At 38.5% G+C, this 17787-nt stretch overlaps 1 long non-coding RNA gene across 1 annotated transcript; it reads left to right on the forward strand.

Moving 5' to 3' along the window:
• The first annotated feature begins 3783 nt into the window (after nucleotides 1–3783).
• LOC131006561 (uncharacterized) lies at nucleotides 3784–6677 on the forward strand. Its single transcript, XR_009095586.1, has 2 exons — nucleotides 3784–4016; nucleotides 5882–6677. It is a non-coding gene; the product is annotated as an uncharacterized LOC131006561 (long non-coding RNA).
• Nucleotides 6678–17787: the final 11110 nt, after the last annotated feature.

Here is a 17787-nt window from a genome sequence, read left to right on the forward strand (position 1 = left end):
TTTTCCTCACACTCAAAACAATTATTCATAGAGCTTTTCCGCAGAGGTAAACCCTCCTCCAGTTTCTTCCACAATATTATTTCTTTTCGCACCATTCACCTTTCTCTGTTTCTTTTGAAAACTTTTTGAAGGTTCTATTTCCACATAGATGATAGTGCCTACTAATTATTTTCTTTGTCAGATTCGTACATATATATATATATATATATATATATATATATATATATATGTATGTAGACTAGTTGAGCTTTCTTTTCATTTTTCTTTTTAAGTTCCTACATGTATTGTGTATATATATACGTAATATCAATTACTCCCTCTGTCCACAATTTAATGCCCTATTTGGGTGTGGGCACGGAGACTAAGAAAGTTGAAAAAGGTGATGTGGATGAAATATAAGGGTAGTTGACTAAAGTGATAAAGATAGTTGACTAAAGTGATAAAAGTGTTGTGAGTGGATCCACTAGTGATAAAGTGTAGTAAATATAGAATATAAAAATGATAAAGGTGTTTTAAGGTGGGTGAATTAGTGGCAAAGGGTAGTAAATATAGAAAAAGAAGAAGAGTAAAAGGGTACAAAAAGCAGAATAAGGCATTAAATTGTGGACAGATTTTTAAAGGCAAGTAGGGCATTAAATTATGGACAGAGGAAGTACTTTTACTACCTAAACTAATCTTGTCGCTTGTTTGTTTAATAAGTTAATGTGCATATATATATAGAGTTATGCTTAAATACTGTATTTAACATATTCTGATTTACTACATATGTTGTAGTACTTAATTAAAGTATTCTGTTTTAGTTAATAAATAATTAGTGCTAAACGATTTTTATTATTATAATTATATATGTGTAATTTATAGAAAAAAGTTTATATATATATATATATGTATATATATACATTGTGCATTCATTGATGTAAATGTATTTTTAATTATGATTTCATAATTCATTTTAGCAACGGCGCGCGAGACTTAATTATTTAATTGCAAGATTTATTCAAGAAAGGTTAAGGTGGGGTTATAACGTTGCATTTAACATTAGTCCTTATTATACGTGTTACTCAATTTATATGTGTGAGAAGCAGGCAGAGCCTCCGGGCTATGAGACAGAAAGTTATAACCTACGGGTTATATGACAGAAAGTTATAACCTACGAGTTATATGAGACAGAAAGTTATAGCCTACGGGTTATATGAGACAGAAAGTTATATAGCCTACCTACGGCTATATGAGACAGAAAGTTATATAGCCTTCGGGCTAAGAGACAAAAAGTTATTGCTTTCGGGCAATATGAAAGAGCAGACAGTTTTCATTGCACTTATATTTTGTTGTGATTCTTATAATATGGATAAATGCACCCCACTGAGTTTATTGTACTCACCCCAAAACAATACTCCCTCTGTCCGCCAAAAGTATACCACTTTTACTATATTGGGCGTCCGCAAAGAGTATACCACTTTCCTTTTATGGAAATGGTCCCACCACCCACTTTAATCTTTTATCCTTACAAACACTCTTTATTTACAATAAAACCCACCCCAAATTCAATCTCAACCACATATCCCATAAAGTGGTGGGACCCTTTCTCCACTACATCAAAATCATCACCAATTTTATTAAATCCCGTGCCCAGCCAAAGTGGTACATTTTTGGCGGACGGAGGGAGTATCTTTTTCAGGAGATGACTCGGGCGATGAGAGGCGGGGCGAGTGATGGTCAAGATAAAGAAGAAATAATGTTTTATTATCAATTGGAATAAAGACTCAGTTTATGATGTTTATATACTTTTCTCAGCTGGATTTAGATTTTAGTTATTTAAATATTTAAATCTTATTATTTTTAATCAAAGTACTTCTTTTTATTTAATAAGAAAATTGGGGCGTCACACGATAAAACCTAGCATGCTCGTCTAAGCGCAGTTAATAAATAAATGTTAACTACGACAGGATATGCATCTGCGATATCCAAAGCACTTAAACATCCACTACATGCTTTGCATAATAAAAACATTCACGACATGTGAAGAAAAATAAAAGAAAATAAATAATTCTTCGTGACCTATTCGTGGAATTCCTTTCTAATCTATAACAAAGAATAGAAAAGCAAAACAAAAACTGCCCAAAGAGTCCATCGAGTTTGAACTTGAGATTAGGGTTTGAGTCCCCTAGGTTTTAGGGAAACATGCCATCTAGGGTTTGGGCCCCCTAGGTCGGCGCCGCCGCTCCCCTTCTGCCCCTCGCCGCCGCTGCCAGCACGGCCCTGGCGCGCACGGCAGCGCACGGAGGCGCTGCCCCAGCATACGTAGCAGCCGACTCCCGGCGATCCAGCGTACGAAGCGCGGCAGCCGGCGAGTGCAGCGCGCGGCAGCGCACGGTCTCGGCGCGGCAGCCGGCGAGTGCAGCTCGCAGCAGCGCACGGTTTCGGCACGATAGTCGGCGAGTGCAGTGTGTGACAGTGCATGGCCCTGGCGCGCGAAGGCGTGGTCCGGTGCGCGCTGCGCATACACGCACGACGACAGCACCCGCCGGTCGGCATAATGCAGCCACCACCAATGTTTTATTCTCCATTCTCTGTTGGATCGTCATCATCTTTGTTTCATTTTTCACAATTACATATTACAACCGAAAAACAAATTATAATTGAAATTCTAATCTAACCACGGATTTTCTCGTGGTGAAAAAATGATTACAACGTCAAAATGACGTATCCCACGAATCAACAGACCACGAAGAACAACATCAGATAAAAACAACGCATATATTAATCGAACGCGAATTATAGACACAGGCAAGAAAACTAATCAGTGCTCTGATACCAATTGAAGAAATATTAAATTGAATTAATACTCGACTTGCCCAAAGATCATTTCTTAGATTATCTTAATTCACTATTGTAACACCCCGTACTTTTCCTTATTAGTAATAGTGCCGAGGGACTATTGAGAGTACTGCAATTTTTGATATGATAGATTTCTGATTATTTTAGATGAGACAGAGTTTCTTTATAGATAGAGATATGAGTTGTTAGAACCAATGACGGAGTTAGAAAGTGAATAGCTTTGAGAAAATGAGTTGAGTTAGAGATGTTGATTGAAATTGAGAAGAGATTATATTTTTTTTTCGATACCGGATATAGAACTATCGGTGTGACTGACTTGCCTATTATGTTAATAGGAACAACGGGTTAGAAATGGAGTTGAGGAAAAAGAGTGAGAACCCCTGTAGAGAAGAGTCGATTTGAGAGATGATTCGTTTGTCTGCGAATGTCGATTGTTTTTGACGTGACGTTATGTGAGACTATTTGTTTGACTGATTATGTGGCTTTTTATTACGTGTGCATTTATGATTGAGTGATTATGATTTTTCTTGAGAATGATAACACGTGAGTTTTATTTTGAGATTTTTTTTAACAACGAGATTTATTTTCATCGAGAAATAGTGAAGTGCTGATTTATGAAGAAAATTTTCTAACAATATGTTTCAAATTTATTTTTCCTCGGATGATGTAAAATTGATTGTGTGATTGCACTAATGATTAGTGCTATTATTTTTATCGTTGGCCACACAAGTATATATATACTATAGTCTTTACTTTAATTAATGAGTAATATTACATGATTAAAAGTTACTACACACTACCACTCTAACATTTAATATTTTATTTCATAAGGCATGTGCCTAATTAGCCAAGTGGGCAAGTGGATTAGGATGTAGAGGCTTTGGGAGACAAGCATTAATGAAGAATATTACACTTGATCTTGTGGATCAAAGTGTATCAAAACAAATCAAAATTCTCTCACATCTCACCTCTCACCTCTACCTCTCGCCCCTCTCTCTCTCTCTCTCCCTCATCTCTCCCTCATCTCTCTTTCCTCCATGAACCTCCATTAGAGAGACCTTGGAAGCTCCTTCACTAAATCAAGCCCTAAATACTTTCTACACTTGAATTCAAAGAGATTAGTAGAGTTTAAGCTTGAAGCTAGAGAGAGGAAAATTTGTGCTTTTATCTTGTCTTGAGTAAGTGGTGTTTTTATTTTTTATTTTTTAATCTAGATTCTATGGTATTCTATATGTTAATATGTAAGGTTGAAGCAAGAAAATACCCCCTTCCATTTTCCTTCAAAAAAATTTCTTATTCTTTTCTTAAATTGGGATGAGATTTATGCTTACTAAGGTGTTTTGAGATGATTGCTATGGGTGTTGAAAACCTTTGTCAAGTGATGCAAATTTTTACTTAGGTTGGTTTGCCTAAAATTGGAAAATTTTGAGTCTATGGTTTAAATGATAAATTGATGATGAGTATGAGATTATGAGATGTCTAAGATTATGATTGAAGGATTAGATTGATGATTTGATGTGGATTGTTGATTTTGATGTGAGTTAGTTTGATGAAAATTAGGTATATGTGTCTCTATGCCAAAATTGGTTAATTGATGGTGTATATGTGTAATTAAGTGACTTAATTTGATAAACTTAAGGATAGATTAATGTTTCATATGCATTTGCGAAATTTCAAAATGTTTAATTTAACAAAAAATAGGACTTTCATGCCTATGTGTTAACTATGTGAATTGGCTTAGGATAAATGATATTGAGCATGCTAATAGTGGTTATTAAAGATTTAATTGATCAATTGTTACCTATGTGAGATTTTACTTGAGTTTACTTTACATAAGTTTTGGGTATTCTCATATTATGAGGTCAATGCTTGGTTTGAAGATGTTTGTATGCTAATTAGATATTATATAAGCGTTTGTCATGCTTTAATTGAGAGTTTACGTTGATACATGGTTTTGCTCCGAGTCTAGTTTGCATGAACAAAAGGAGTCTATGCTAATATGTTAAGTTATGTGATACATGTGACCATATGTGGCTAATTGAGAATCACTGAGCATGAATATGTGATGAGAGATGAAACGAATCATTCTTTGAAATTTCGTTTGAGAATCGAGTATGATGTAAAAGAGGAAAGTCGAATTTGAGTTATAATGAGTCAAATGATTATGTATTTATGTTCTTGAGTGTTATAAGAGCTTAGAATAAATTTTTGATGAGTTTTCATCGAAGAAGTCCGGAGTTTCGGCACAATTGCTTTATGTTCAAGTTTGGAGTCATTTTATGATCTTTTTCTTCCTACTTTTTCGTTGGATTCTTGATACCCAAAGACCTTGAAAATTTTATTTGGACCTCGTTTACTATTTTTCTAAAATGTAAAACCCCAACTGCAACATTCTACCAAAAATTTCGAAGAGCAGCCAATAGAGTCACCTTTTTCAGTAGATTCCCCTAATGTTTTGATTTCCAAATTATAATGGTGAAGACACTAGTGTGTTAGATAACAACCCACCGAATTTCAAGCCTTTTCGGCAACGTTTACTATTTTTCCGAAAATCAAAACGTGCGATTGCTCAAAACTGCCGAATATGGTAGACTGTAGGAGAACAGCCATATCTTTTGAACTACTTGGAGTTTTTTATCCTACTTTTTTTTAAATTAAACTAGACTCAAAGAGGTTTCCAAAGATATGAGTCTCGACCCCAGTGGAGTTCCGAAGTGAAACTGGTTAAGTTTTTAATTTCAGAAAATGCAGAATGATGTTTGTATGTGATATGTATATGTGTGAGCTTGTATGCTTATTGTGCCTATGCATGTTTATGTGCTTGATTGCTATTAGTCTAATCCTATTTGAGTATTAAGTCGAGAGTAGGATTTGTGATTTCTTAAGATATAAGTATATACCTAGGAATTTGAGATTTAATTGAGTAAATAGAGGATGAGTGACAGGATATCGTTGAGATAGGATTGGAGTCTTTAGTAATTGAGTTTCTAACTGAGGTTTATTTTATCTCATCAACCTTCGACGATGATAATGATATCTGAAGACACGAGCGGAGTGAAGAAGTAAGTTGTCTCCTTTCTATCTAGAGTTTGAGCGAAGACCTTCAGGTGAGCAATATTTTGAGTATACATATATCATACGAGCTTTCTAAACTGTTTTGATGATGTTATGAGTTTGACGAATAATTTGAGTTAAACAATGTTTTAAACTATTGACTTTCCAAGTTTTGATGATGTTGAGCATGTATATTACCCTCTACTGATGAGATGAGACAAATTCGGTCCTGCCATAAGCGGGATTTTGTGCACAGAGGTGACTGCGAGCCGTCTTCGGGTCGGCTGGTCACGGTACTTGAGAGGGAGGCCTACTTCTAGTACCTTTGATGATGATGAGTTGTAGATGTGGTACATACGTGATGAGTATTTTGTTAGCGCTATCATTTATTTATGATGTTTATGATTTAAAACTGCTTGCACAGGTTCTTTTACTTTTAATCCCTGTGTATTGCTGAGATGTGGCAAGTTCAATCTATAGCTCTAAGAGCAGCTTTCTTGTTTTTCGGCGTTTGCCCGCTGAGTATTCTGTACTCACGCCCTGCATGTATTTCTAAATGTGCAGGATAAACATGGAGCGAGATTGGTCTGGTGCTGGTGGGGGAGTAGTTTCGTTTGAAGTATTTACTTTATCGCTTTTCCTTTGTGTTGATAAAGTCTTGATGTGGAGTTACTTTGTTTTTGAATCAAGCAATCTACTCTCGGTTATGTGTCTTCATACATATAATCGGTTCACCTTTTGCTGCGATACTCTGAATAATATGTTTCCTTGTGAATATTTAGATATACCTGCTTTGCATTTGTTCTTGAGAATCCTGCTATTTCTGGAGTTATGATGATGATGACGTTTACACCTTGAGATGATATTATGATGTTTTGCCTTAGCATGTTTTCATGTGAGCTTCCGCTTGATGTTCAATCTATTCTTCTTATCTTTTCTTATTCTTTTATTTAGTCGTATTGATACTCGGTCTGCGCTATCACTAGCGTCGGGATCGGGCTGCGACAACTATACATAAATTAAACTTAGCATGCTCTTATGAATTTAAGTGCTGCACATTGATGTTAGAATCACTTACTTGTGAATTGAACGCAAAGGCTGTTGATAATCTAATCGAGAGACTCCAGTTCTGACCTTCTGAACTGTATTCCGCTCAATTCCCAATGTTGGATGGACAACGATCTTTGAGAACTCCCTAGGGTTTTCGGCCTCAGTAGTATGCGGCGCCCCCTTCTCTCTCTGCTCTCTAAAACCCTAGCTTTTGTGTGTCTTAATCTGAGAGCAGATATCTGTATTTATAGACAAAACACAGACCTAGGGCCCTAAGAACTGTGTTGGCCGAAAATTCCCTTTACAAGGCTCAGGAGACTTTGGGCCAGCTCAGGGATCAAATACAAGGAATAAAGATGGGCTTATTCATAAATATTAATTCATTCCTGTTCGCTATTTTATTTGACACGCCGCAAGTGTACGGGTGCAATTGTGTACAGTAGCAAGCAAGGTCGTATTCACAGAGACTGAATTAACCAATTCCTATCCTAAATTATTCTACTCTATCTGGAAAAATGAAATTTAGAGTTGTGTTTTTAAAACTAAATAAATAAATAACAGGAAACAAAATAAAACAAGCTGCGTAACAGAGAAACAGATAAGAAAAGATTTCCCAAGGCAAAGGTTTCAACAGATTCTCCTAAATAACATGTTCAATTCAATTAATAAGATGATTCCTAAGGCAATCTTGAAACTAGTATATACCCACTCCCGTGGCATACAAACCATTGATTACATACAAGGCTACCGTCCCCGGATCGCACTTCAAACATGCAACTCCTAAAAGCTCATAGGATTAACGCCCTCACAAATATCAATTCCCTTTACAATTAAATATATATGTTGTATGTTCTTAGTTCAGGTAATAATTATCATCTCCCGATATCAAATTAAAACATATGATTATGCTAAATTGGTGGCCAATCAATAAAGCAAACAATTATAACAAGAACATAAAAAAGGAATAACAGTCTCAATTAATTGAATCAAACAGTTAGAAATTCAAATCATGTCTACTCACGAACTCCTCTCGAGATGAACTACAACTTGTATTTCAGCCAATTCTTCCAAATTCTGCTTCATTATTTCTGAAAATTCGTTCAAACAACAAGCAAGTGACAAGTTCTTGATCATAAACAAATATAAGCTCAAATAAATCATCAAACACACAAAATCCTCATAACTAAACATCAAATATGACACACCAAGAGGTAAAAATGCATGTTTATCAATTCCACTAGAGAATCAATATTGACTTACCCCTTTATTACCGATGATGAGTTGAGGCTTGTATTTAGACTTAATTGACCTCCGTATTTAAAATATTCGACATCCATTAATTAATTAAAGCTCTAGCAGTGTAATATTCGGGCTTTTAATGACTTGTTTAATTGCTTAAGTTTGAGTAATTAAGGTTTTAGCTCCCTCCTTTAATTTTATAGAGACATGAGAATTTATTTAGAACTACTTTGATTTACAGTTTTTGAGAAGTCAGTATTTTTATATCCGGATGATGTGGGATTTTATATCCGTATTTGAGTATGAGTATTTGAATAATTTGAGATAATTACTTGAATGAGAACGATGAACTCGGAAGTGAGATCGGAGTCCGTTAAGACGCTTTTAAAATTTTAACATTTTGACGATGAATAGTAATAATTGCTATTTCGTCTTTTTGTCGACTTTCAAAATCTTATGTGCGCGTCGTCGAGAAATATTCTTAGTTTTTCAATACGAGTCCAATGATGAAAGTTTTTATTTTTGGACGACGAGTGAATAGTAAACCGGAATTTTTCGATAAACGAATAGAGCTCGTTTATTAGAATTTCGAGAACGAGCTTGAGTTTTCTAAATTTTTATAGAATTACGAGTGTAATGAAAGTAAGTAGAGGTTGAGAGGGCGAGTAACGAAGAGTATGGGTAGTTAGTCATTAAAACGAGACGAAACGAGATATTTAACGACTAATTGGATAATATCCTAAATATCTAGACCTACCCTACCTTGACCACCCCCCCAGCCGCCCAAAGCCCCTTTCTCTTATAATTGGCGGCTGTGTGTCAGCCAAACACTCCACTCACTTTCACTCACACGCACTAACACCTAGAACACACACCACACTCACGCATTTCTCCATTGTTGCTTGGAGTTGAAGCTTTCAAGCTCCGATTTGAGTGCCGAGACGAGCCCCAATCATCTTTTCGATTACATATCTAGGTAGGTGTCATCTCCACCTATGTTTTGATGGTTAAATTTTCGAGTTTTGTCGACGTCGACAAACGTCGAGTTCTCGACTTTATTTTGAAACGATGTCGGATCGTTGTGAATTTTTAGTATGTTGTTCCTAGCATATAGTTGAGCATGTTTAATGAAGGAAGTAAGAACGGAATGAACCGTAGCTACACGACCCATGAGGGCAGCCCCGTTGTTCGCCATTTAGCTCGTCTTTTGATTTTTGTTTGATCGTTTTGACTAGATAATTGTGCTTAGGAGTATGCTAGGATTGTTATATTTTAAATTCGTATTTTTCCAAGCATGAAATTTGTATAAGTTTTTAGAGCATGATTATTTTTGTTCATGAAGTTTGAGACGTTACATGATGAATAATTTGTGTGTTTATGTGTTCTAGGATATCTTTTGAGCATGCTAGTTTAATTTAGAGGTTTTTGAGAAATGTTAGAAAAGAGCAGAATGAGGACAGAATGTTTAGATGAGCATGAGTAGGTTTTTGAGCTTTTGAGTCTGGCGTCTGAATTTCAGCTCTGCCGAGTTTGTCAGCTCTGGCTGAGGAATTCAGCTCTGTCAAGTTGGTCAGCTCTAGCGTCTGAATTTCAGCTCTGTCGAGTTTGTCAGCTCTGGCTGCGAAAGTCAGGTGACTCAGGTCTGTCGAGTTGGTCAGCTCTGGCGTGTGAAATTCAGCTCTGTCGAGTTGGTCAGCTCTGGCGTGTGAAAGTCAGCTCTATTGAGTTGGTCAGCTCTGGCGTGTGAAGTCAGCTCTGTCGAGTTGGTCAGCTCTGGCGTGTGATTTTCAGCTCTGGCATATGATTTTCAGCTCTGCCGAGTGGTCAGCTTTGGCGTGCGATTTTCAGCTCTGTCGAGTCAGCTCTGCTGAGTGGTCAGCTCTGCCGAGTCAGCTCTGCCGACTGGTCAGCTCTACCGTGTGATTTTCAGCTCTGCCGAGTGGTCAGCTCTGGCATGTGATTTTCAGCTCTGCCGAGTGGTCAACTCTGGCGTATGATTTTCAGCTCTAGCGTGTGATTTTCAGCTCTACCGAGTCAGCTCTGCCGAGTGGTCAGCTCTGGCATCTGATTTCAGCTCTGCCGAGTGGTCAGCTTTGGCTGCCAAGTCAGCGCTGGCGGGGCAGTAGAGTTAAAATTGTTAAGTTTTAATTCCTTATGCGAGTTTAGGTTAATAAATGAGTTTTCTTTTATAATGACCATTCTTCTCATCGATTCTTCATAACGATGAAGGTCCATTTGGGAAGTAAAGTCGTAGGGAGAGAGAGTGATTGTTCCCCGTTGATACAAAGACGCAACGAGGTGGGCTTTTCTACGCTAAAATCAAGATGTTAATGCGTTTTATGTATTGATGTATGATTGAACGGATATTAAATGCATTGATGTTTTATTTTTCTTTCGAAGCTTGAATCGAAAATATATTTTGAAGTTATTGTATTGCCAAATATTTGATGTTTTGGTATGTTATCTATCTGTCTGAGCATAATGATATCGATTCTACGCGAGGTAGAATTAGTGTACACAGTAATCGTGTGTCAGCTTTCAGGTTGGCCGATTACAGTGCTGTAGAGGGAGGCCTCCCTCTCAGTACATGAGTTAACAGATACGATACTTACTTGATGAGAAAAGTCTGCGCAGACAACTTTGAGAAATGAAATTGAGTTTAGCGAACATAAGGCCTTTTAGATAAATCCCTTATGTTTTGCATGAGAATGGCAATGACAATTGTTAGGTCCAGAGGGTCTCGAATAGGTGTATGGGGGGGGGGGGAATACACCTATGGGCTATTTTTCAAATCCTCAATCAGAGGGATCTCAGTCAGAGATCAAAACGAAACTTTGCATGCAAACACAGACTCCTGTTTTACTGAAAACAGTTTTGACCAAACAGGATTGACGACTGATACTGAGAGTTATCAGTTAAGTTGTTGGAACTTAACTGATGCACGTAAGGGCTTGAGTCGTGTTTGCTAAGACAGAGATGATAACACTCTTCCTGACTATCAAAAGATAGATCAGTCAGACTGATATCATACGCAACGGAAATTAAACTTAGTTTCGCAATAGCCTTGGTGGAGCACGTTGTTGGTTGTTAGGTTACTCTTTGCAGTTAATCAGTGTTCAGTTTATCAATTGAAATAACACAAGTAAGAATGTAAAACTGAAAGCTGTAAACAACATAGAGACTTTTACGTGGTTCGGAAAAACCCTTTCCTACATCCACGGTTGGTTGATCAGACCAACAATCCACTCCGCAAGTGCTTAATAGGGGCACTGCAAACCAAACCGTGTGCTTGCCGGGTGCACACAACCGTACCACTGAAGAAAACTTTTCTTCAGGACCCAGGCTTCACTCACGTCGGATTTCTCTGCTTAGCACAACCCGTGCTAAGATTTCTCACTCAGAGTCAGAGTACCTTCCTGAACTCCGAATCACTCAAACACTCTTTTGGGGGGGAGCTTTGAACGAGTGCCAACTTCACTACAAAGAACAAGTTCTTTGAAGCAAGTTTGACCTTTGGCTTCTGGGTAAACAGAGATTTGCCTAAGGTCTAAGAGAATATGTGTAATCAACAGTGACTGATTTTGGCTTTGGAATTCTCTTCTTCAATTCAAGCTTTGGGGAGATTAAGCTTTAGGCTGAGTAGCAATTTCGGCAGAGCTTCAGCTTATGTCGTTGAATCGGTGAAGGTTGAAGTGATCCTCGAGCGCTATTTGTAGGAGATCCGTTGGCGTAGAACGTCATCAAGATTTCTTCCGTTGGAGAGCAATTCGAATTTGGGCTGAGGCTTCAATCTTCGAGGTTCCTTGTCTGGGTGGAAACGGCTCTCTTGATGGACAGGAGATGTGAAGTCTCTGAAAAGTAACCATCAGATAGGAATGACCTCTGCAGAGATAAGGATATCCTAAGATCTCTGCATTTAATGCGGCTGTACTTTGTGAGTACGTGGCTTCCTCTGAACGTTGGAAGATCAGTCTTAGGAGGAATGTTCAACTGATACTTGACTTTAGTATCAGTCCGCTGAGTCCACGTGGCACGCATTAAGTAATCATTTCCGAACTGATTCTTCAACTGATACTTCAGTTGGTATCTTCAGTCTTCAGTCTTTAGTCCTTCGTCCTTCAATCTTCAGTCTTCAGAACCGCATACTAAACTAGAAATGAACTCTAACACTTGAGTTCAAAACTGTTCTAGTCTATTACAATTAAGACCTATGAATTTTGGTATCATCAAAACAAGGATTAGGATATTCCACAAGGTTCCCAACAATTTCCCCCTTTTTGATGATGCCAAAACCATACAGCAGTTCTAGACAACAAAAAGACTGAACTCATAGCACAAGTTCTAAAACTGGGGTGAAAACAGTTCCCCCTTAACAAAAGAACCTAAAAACTTGTACTTAGAGTTAAGAACGAAACAGTTCTAAAGACAGAAAAACATAATCAGAGCCTGGACAAAGAGTCATTGTCTTCAGGTTGAGATCAAAAAGAAGTTCTTTTCATTAATGAAAGACTGATAAGCCATCAGTCGAGGTACAAAGCAAGACTTACATTGGAGTAAAAAGAACAATAAAAAACAACATGGGAAACCCATGGACTCCAGCAGTCTGCTTGGCCGCGCCTTTGAACTTCTTGATCTTCATCTTCTGTCTTCGTGTCTTCATGTTCCTAAGCTTGTTCCACTCTCACTTGTGTTCCGTTGAGTTGAGGTCTTTACTGGAATGTCGTCCTTACAACTTCTGGTGATCCTTTGCTATCTCATCTTCAGTCAAGAAAGAAGGGGCAGGAGCAACCTTAGGGAAGGTTTCTCTCTGACTTCTGACTTTCTCCCTTTTTGGCAACATAAAAAAGAGAGCTGAAGATGGAAGCTATGATCAGACGGTACCCAACTCCTAGTCTCAGAAGCTCTTGAGAAGATTCGAGAATAGGGTGAGTCCAGAGATGCAGAAGGAAGAAGACGCCAGTGGAGAGGTAGAGAGATGAGAGAGGAAGACGGAGAAGTGATGGAGACGGAGAGGTGGAGAAGAGCAAAGTGAAGGAAAGGAAAGTATGCATAGCATCTTAGAGATAATCATGAGATGCAGCTATACATACGATCCGGAGGGCGAGGAGGGAAGAATTAGAGGAGTGCGAGAGGTGGGGAGGTGAAACGAAGGAAATGCATGGCGAGGCTTTGATGAAAGAATTAGATCAAAACGCGCCACGTCATACATGGAGGAAAGAGAAGGTGAGGATGAAAAATCGAATCAGTGGTAGTCGTGAGGACTAGCACTGTCGATGTTGCGCCGGCTGACAACGAGCTCCTGCTCATTGTTGTTGTACCACATGGAAGCTTTACAAAAGGTGCAAAGCTTCCCTGAGGAACAGGTGAAGACTGTCTTCTTGAGACAGGTACTTCAAGCCATATGGTCCGGGCATGGGGATGGAAGACACTCGCTTCGCTGGATACAAGTGAGGGTAGAGCAAACTTTGACGTCGGAGAGACATTGAGATCCAGTGGAAGGGTCCGGTGAAGACCAAGTATGTGAGCGTCATTCTCCCACTCCATGACTTTGCAGTCATAGATTTCTCCTTTAGTTGGAACAAAATTTCTCTGCAACTTTGGAAAGATTGAAACTTTTTCTCACAGTGAAGGCTGTGGATAGTTGTTAGTTGATGTAGAAAAAGAGTGAAGACAACATGGTATAAATAGACAAAATTTGTACCAAGTAAAAAGATGAAAAGTCTTTCGAAGACTGCGCCTAAAAATGTTTTTGAAGAAAATTTTCACGTCCGCCGTCACTGCAGGGGACTGAAGCTTCAAAAAGGTGAGAGGTATCATTGCATTATGTCATGTCAATGAGGTTCTCAAGAAATTTTATCACAGAGGCAACAGGTTGGAAAGATTTTTAGAGAAGATTTTGACAAGTTCAATCAAAACAGATTTTCCCTTTTAAAACACTTGTCCTTCTCGGATATTCCATTTTCCAACAATCAGTTAAAGGTTTTGAAAGAAACTGATCAGTTAGAGAAAGATTTTGAATTAAGACTCAAGGCTCTTAACTGAAATAACTGATTTTAAATAGTAAGTTTTAAAAATACTTACTGATCGACTGATCATTGTAGCCAGTCGATACCACTTGATTCTGGTTGAATCATCAGGATGGCTTCTCTTTAGATGAGCGCTTAACTTCATTGCTTTCCATGTCAGCGATCGTAGAACAGCAGTTGGATGACCACCAGTCAGCATGACTGTTTGAGAAAATCTTCAAACACAGCATCACTCTTCAAGGTTGATGAGGCCGATCCTTCCACACAGATCGTTGAACCTTTCTTCTGGAAGAGCTTTGGTCAGCAAGTCCACTCTCTGAACAGCAGTTGGAATCCATTCCACAGAGATATTCTTCTTTTCGACGTGATCACGGATGAAGTGATGTCGAATAGCAATATGCTTGACTCTGGTGTGATGAACTGGATTCTGGGAGATTGCAATAGCACTGGAGCTGTTGCAATAGATTGGGACTTCCTTTTCGTCTATCCCATAGTCCTTCAACTGTTGGACTAACCACAGGAGTTGTGAGCAGCAGCTTCCGACATCAACATATTCAGTTTCAGTTGTGGAGGTGGCGACTGAAGTCAGCTTCTTTGAAAACCATGAGATGAGCTTGTTGCCTAGGAATTGACAGGTTCCGGAGGTTGATTTGCGATCAATTTTACATCCAGCAAAATTTGAGTCTGAATATCCGGTGAGCTTGAAATCGTCGTCTGCTGGGTACCACAATCCTAAGTTGGGTGTGCCTTTGAGATATCGTAAAATTCGTTTTGCTGCATCCAAATGAGCTTCCTTTGGATCTGACTGATATCTTGCACATACTCCGACTGCAAATGGGATTTCTGGTCTGCTCGCAGTTAAATACAGCAATGATCCAATGATTTCTCTGTACTTTGTCGAAGAGACAGATTTTCCTTCTGAGCCTGGATCAACTTTCCAGTTTGTGTTCATTGGGATCTTGACTGATTTCATGTGCTGAATACCGAACTTGGCATACTTGGACTGACTGATCAGTATTCCTGAAGGGTTGTATACTGAAAGCAAGACTTTATGGTTGTATACATTGATTCCTTAGTTCACTGTGATTCTTCTATCTGAAATATTGTTATTGCATAATCCTATTATAGTCCAATTTATCTCATACTATAGATTATATGGTGTGTTGTAGATCACAGAAGATCATATAATTGGAAAAAGTTGAGATATAAATTGAGTTCACAATCGAGGCAACTATGGACGAGTTGCTGGTTTAGATTGTAGCATAAATGGATAAATAGTTTGTCTTGGCTATTTATTTATGCTAGTACCTTCGTGTATTGAACAGGATCACAGTGAGATGAATTCTTATATTCTGACTAATTAAGAATCAAGATCTCGACGACTTAAATAGTCTTAACCTTAGTTGGATTAATCGGTGTGAATAATAGATTGACTATTGCTTTGATTTATCATGGGCGAGAGTTCTCTTGAAGCTTAATATACTCGATACTTTGGGTGATATCAATAATTATTTGACATGCGATTATATTGCAATAAGGATCCGTGTCCTGCTAATAACAGGATGATAATATCCTCTCGAGGAACTTAATAAGTTTATCGTATTAAACCCTGCAGGTGAAATTAGTTCCGATACGATAATAAGTTTAAGTGGTAGCACTCGAGATGTCGTTTATAATTAAACGACTAATTAATTAATTAATTGATCGTCAGAGGAATTAATTAATTAATGGATATTGTATATCTTAAACACGGGGAATAATTAAGTCTAATACTAGCCCCGACTCACCTAAAGAATAAAGAGGTAATTCAGTATTAATTTTCTAGTGGAATAAATTAATAATTGTGTCTTGATTTTATTCTGGGCTGAATAGGAAAATCGAGCACTGGGAGGCCAGGCCAAACTTTATTCAAGCTAGTAGATCCCCGCTTGGCCCAATAAAGGCTTCACTCCATATGGGGCGTCCGTCCATCTATTTCTCACTTAAGCCTTTGGGCTTTGTTTTAGTTTAATTAGATGATGGGCTTATTATTTAGGGTTTTAATACCCAGTATAAATAATAGGTACAGCCCTAATTCTAATTACTTGTGACATTACGTGAGATAAAATAGAGAGAAATCTGTGAGAGCACAGAAAAGTGAGGCGGCGCGTTTCCCTAGGAAAAGGAGAGGACTTGAAGATCGTTGCCACCCAACGTCAAGTCTTGCCGTAGGAACAAGTTGGAAGATCAACACTGGAGTCGATCATTGCCGGATTTGCAAGTAAGATTCTATCCTCTTGCTATAGGCATATGGTTTTTGTATGTATTCGTTTGATATCCGAAATGGATCACGGGCACGTGAATCATATGTCAAAATATGGTTCCTTCAATTCCTTCGCTGGTCTGCTTGACTTGCAATCCGAGAAAGAAATTCATTTATCCCATCATGGACATTTGGAACTTGTTGGTCATGATGTCAACAAACTTTTTGCACATGCGTTCGGATTTGGATCCGAAAATTATGTCATCGACATAAATCTGAACAAGTAAGAGATCTTCTCATTCTTTGAGAGTGAACAAAGTTCTGTCCACAGATCCTTTCTTGAAACCTTGTTCAACAAGATACTCCGAAAGAGTATCATACCACGCTCTTGGAGCTTGCTTCAAGCCATAGAGCGCTTTCTTCAGCTTGTACACCTTTTCTGGTGCAGCATACTCAAAGCCTGGAGGTTGTTCCACATAGACTTCATCGGTGAGCACTCCATTGAGAAATGCGCACTTCACATCCATTTGGTGTACCTTGAAACCTTTGTGAGCTGCGAAGGCTAAGAAGAGTCTGACTGCTTCCAATCTGGCAACTAGAGCGAACGTTTCGTCGTAGTCGATTCCTTCTTCTTGACTGTATCCTTTTGCTACAAGCCTCGCTTTGTTTCTCATAACATTTCCTTCTTCGTCTTTCTTGTTTTTGAAAATCCATTTCAAACCAATCACCTTTGCATCGTCTGGTCGATCCACAAGCTCCCAAACTGAATTCCGGTTGAATTCATTGAGTTCTTCTTGCATTGCGATGACCCATTGAGTGGACTTCAGAGCTTCTTCAACATCCTTGGGCTCTGTAGATGATAAGAAACAGCTGAAAATCTTATCTTCGTTGATGCAGTTCTGATTGATGTCAAAAACGAGGTTGCACATTGATCTTCGAGTCTTGACGCCATCTGATGGTTCTCCAATGATGTTCTCCTTTGAGTGGAGTTCAAACCATCTTCGATACTTCTTGATTTCTTCTGGAGATGGTGGGGCTTCTTCAGTCAGAATGGTTCTGAAGTGTTGAGCACCTTCTGGGGCAGGGGAGAGTTGAGCTGTAGCTGCTTCGGCACGTTCAACTCGATCTTCAGCAACTAGAATTCCCCCTTGACTGATGCCATCTGCATTGGCTCCAGTCTAAGCTTCAGACCTTTGGCTGATCTTTTGATACTGAAGCTTCTCAGTATCTTTATCTTTTCCTGGTCCCCACACCAAGACAGTAGCGGGCTCGGTGTTGTGGATTTCAGCTTTGAAACCTTCATTGTTCTGGACACACCTTTCAGTTTCTTGTTCCCTG

This window comes from Salvia miltiorrhiza, chromosome 1, assembly GCF_028751815.1.
Source record: "Salvia miltiorrhiza cultivar Shanhuang (shh) chromosome 1, IMPLAD_Smil_shh, whole genome shotgun sequence".
NCBI lineage: Eukaryota > Viridiplantae > Streptophyta > Magnoliopsida > Lamiales > Lamiaceae > Salvia > Salvia miltiorrhiza.